The 3,922-nt window shown below is 33.7% G+C and overlaps 1 long non-coding RNA gene across 1 annotated transcript in view; it reads left to right on the top strand.

The window, feature by feature from the left end:
* The window catches only part of LOC107561223 (uncharacterized), a 4,085-nt gene extending 2,735 nt beyond the window's left edge, over window positions 1–1,350 (top strand). Inside the window, exons 3-5 of the long non-coding RNA XR_001605825.1 lie at window positions 741–788; window positions 914–994; window positions 1,083–1,350. This is a non-coding gene — a long non-coding RNA (uncharacterized lncRNA). The remainder of the gene's footprint in view (window positions 1–740; window positions 789–913; window positions 995–1,082) is intronic.
* The last annotated feature ends 2,572 nt before the right edge of the window (window positions 1,351–3,922 follow it).

Genomic DNA, 3,922 nt, shown 5'->3' with positions numbered 1-3,922 from the left:
AAATATTATTTCCAATAAATCATCAACATCTAAACCTCTGTAGTTCTCAATACGAGCTTCTGTAGAGATGTTACAGAAATAAAGTCAGTCTGGTTAGTAATGAGGGAAGCTGGTGATGCTGTTTGTGGAGTTGTTTAATCAGATCTTGAGAGATTGAATGTCTTTTATCTTCAGTTGATTTCATCTAAGGCTGTGGCTGGAAGTCAGGTTAAACAAATGATATTTGCCTTGTATATAAGGAAGAAGACCTTTTTTCTAGTGGAATCCATCAGTTTTATAAATGTGATTTCACAATGTGAATGTGTTCAATTTTGCTGTCTTTTGTCTGTAAGAAAAAAAACATTTCTCAACTCTGAAAAAAAAAAAGATGAACATATCAGGTTAAAATGACATTTTTACACATGAAAATCATAATTGCAATAATCACAGTTATTTGTCTTGGACGTGGCTCTGGCCTTGATGCAGCTCCAGGGCGTCCACATTCTCATGAGACGTGCTTCTCGATCATTTGAGGAGTCTTGGAGTACGAGCAGAAGAAGAGTGTGTTGTTGTCGAGTCAGCAGGCGACTCTTCTAGGAGTAGATTTACATACGTAACTGAGACATTTTCATTTATTAATATAGTTCACACAGGTCTGGTACATATTTATCATTTTTGTGATGTGAAGCTTAAGTATTAAGATGTTTTGTTTCTATGTTCATTATGTTTGAACTGAACTAACATACAGTATATGATCACAGATCCAGCAGAAACTGAAGTCTGTAGGACTCATGGATCATTATTCAGAGGTACGAGAGTTCATTAATGCTGAAACAGTCAGTCTGCAGTGCTTTGTCAAGAACTATCATCATTTTATACCTTTGATTTCATTTAGAAAGTCTTGATTCTGTTCATCTGTCCATCTTTCCTGCAGAGATTTTGATCATTCTTAAGACTGCAGTGTTTGCTGCTCCTACTGTGATTCTTCTTCAGATCATCTGTGCAAGAAGAGCTGGTGAGTTTTTCAGATGATTCACATTGATCTGGAACAATCTGCACTCATGAGAGCTCAGTAAATGCTTTTGTGTTGAATTATTTTGCAGGGAGGAAGGACTCGCAGCGCCCAAAGAAAATAGAGATTAATACAATATCAAGATAAAAATACTCTGCAAATAACAGGCCAGATTACAGCAAGATTTATCTTCATATCAATTAATTTTACGGATATTTGCACACAGTTTTGAAGGATCTTTTCCAGTGCTCCATACTGTACTGAATACATAAAATATAATATGAAATCCTTACTTATGAAAATTAAATGAATGATTGTCTTTCCACCTACATCACATTCTGCAGCACACACGGCTTGGCGGTGGTCCTTCTTGCATTGTTTCAATATAAAGCCATTTTATTCTTAACTGGATAATATTGGGTTTATTTTCAGATTTATGGATGAGAATATTTAATATTAAAAATATGACTTGTGTCCTATATTAAAAAATTCATGACGTTTGTCTTTTTTATTGCAGAATAACTACACTTGCATGTAAACATACACAGAGAATTTACAGTGCACTCACTATTACAATCATCACAGCGACAACAGAAATAAACCAAATAAATTATCCAGGGAATGACATAAACCATAATAACAAGTGAAATGGCTTTAAGTATATATTTTGTGTGCATATATAATCATTATAATACAAATCTGAAAGCAAGTCTATAATATTGCTACAGTTGCTGCAAGCTAGCCTCCCAACCATCAAAAGCAGATGTAGAATATCATTTGCAAAAGAACCTGACTGTAAGTACATTCATTTTACTAATTAACATACACCTTTATATTTCAAGATTTTACCCCATTTTCCCGAGAAGCCTCCGGTGTAAAGGTATAATGGAAGTACAGATACACTTCTTTGTGTAAAAGCAGAAGTTAGCTGAAGTCATTGTGAAAAGGGTCTATTGTAGAACGTCACCGCTGGCATTAATCAACAAGAGGCGGGACCAATCTCTTTTTGATATTATTTTTATTGTCTTTAAACACATCGTTCTTTAAAATGATCTTGCAACATATCAGACAAATATTAATTATAAATGTTACCTAGATGTGTTCATCACCTGTCTAGCCATGTGTATTGATACTAAAATAAATGTTCATCTTTTCAAATCTTCTATCATGTGTCATTATATAAGCTACATGTCGAACATCACCTGAGCAAACCGGGCAAAACAGGGCTCATCGCTTTCGTTTGTCAGTGAACGTGTTAATAAATAATAAATAATATCTTTTAAGATAATCAGTTAAACTAGCTAGCTGTTTTTAACGGTTGACGTTTTATAACATTTTTATATCTAAATGTTAGTGAAAAGAATAAAAAAATAAATAAAAATAGATATCAGTCCGCATATGTGATGGACATTGGTTACGATCATTTTGGTATCTACTTTGAAGGCATCTTGAGTAAAACCGCTTCATATTTAACAAAGCATATGCTAAATGCTTGAACCGGAAGCGACGAGACCAGGTTAACAGAATACAGAAATCTGTTGCACATAACCCCTATCTGGCTCGTGTGGTTTATGTTTCGCACTTCAGAAATGTGACGTAATTTCCGGTAAGGGACACTACCCAGCAAGCAATTTTGCGTTTAAAAGATGTCTATTAGCCGTCTAAACACAGCCCAGATGTCTAGGCTAAAACAAGGCTAAATTTGGGCTGTCAGTGAAAATCTAATAGACGTCTAACCATAGCCCAAGAATAGATTAGTCATCAATTAGACCGCTATTAAACAACGACATATATACATCTAATAGACAACAAAATGGCAATCCATCCAAACAAATTCAATATACAGCTTTTATTAAGGAAAATAAAATAACAACTTGGACAACTTAAGACAATACAAAATGATAAAAAATACTATTAATGACAAAATACAATTTTATAAATACAATACACTTAAATATAAATATTATGATTTTAAAAATCTGGAGTTTTTAACAACTTAAGATAATAAAAATGTAAAAAAAAAAACTTAAAATATTTAAAAGAAAAAAAAATCGAATACAAATCTAGAGCATGTTATCACACTTAACATTAAAACATTACGGATAAATGACAACATAAAAAAAAGGAAATTATTAATAATTGTTATAATAGTATAATAATAGTTTTATTTCTTGTTTAAAATGCTTCCTAACTGCATTCCTCAAGTTCAACTCTGTTGCTGCCGGGAAGCTGCTCATCACAGCATCTGCCAAATAAGAAAAAAAAAGCACAAGAAAAGCTTGACATAATTTTTTACTTTAATTACACTAATTGTGACAGGGAGTCATTCTCTTTTGCTTGGATGCCTACTAAAAACAAAAACGAGATATATAGTGTATCACCTTTCAGTGTGTTAAAAAAGAGAGGAGCTCTCTGGTAAATGTTGTGTGTTTTATACACATACCTCTAATGACCGAGAACCGTGCAGTCTTTTCAAATGCCTCTTTCTGCAGCGGACCACCCCCCTTCATGTTGAATTTGGACAGGAGGGAATTTTTTTTAAAACCCTAAAATATAATACAGATTGAGGTGGTTAACAATTGCGGACAAAGTTTGACATTTCAAAATGACCAGTAAAGGAATTATTTTTTAAATAGCTGATTTGCATTGTAACTTATTGAGTATTGACACCACAATGTTTGATTAATGTGGCAAGATTTGTAGGCTTTAGCTGTCCAGCATCCTTCTGGCACTGTCTTTGAGGTTTCTTCCTTCAACTCTGCACAACTTTGACACCTGAATAACACATGCCAATGTCAGGCGGGTAGTATATGAGTCCGTGTACAAGTGTTTACCAACCTTAAACACTGATGCCCATTGACCTGCAAGTTTTCCATCACTAACCCTTTAAAACTCTTTATTCCAGCGGTTTAAGTTTTTCCCTATTAGTGC

This window comes from Sinocyclocheilus grahami, unplaced genomic scaffold (genome assembly GCF_001515645.1).
Source record: "Sinocyclocheilus grahami isolate Dianchi unplaced genomic scaffold, SAMN03320097.WGS_v1.1 scaffold760.1, whole genome shotgun sequence".
In the NCBI taxonomy this organism is placed as follows: Eukaryota; Metazoa; Chordata; class Actinopteri; order Cypriniformes; family Cyprinidae; genus Sinocyclocheilus; species Sinocyclocheilus grahami.
Note: the sequence above shows the minus strand (reverse complement) of the source record. Positions and strands in the feature narration are given on the sequence as shown.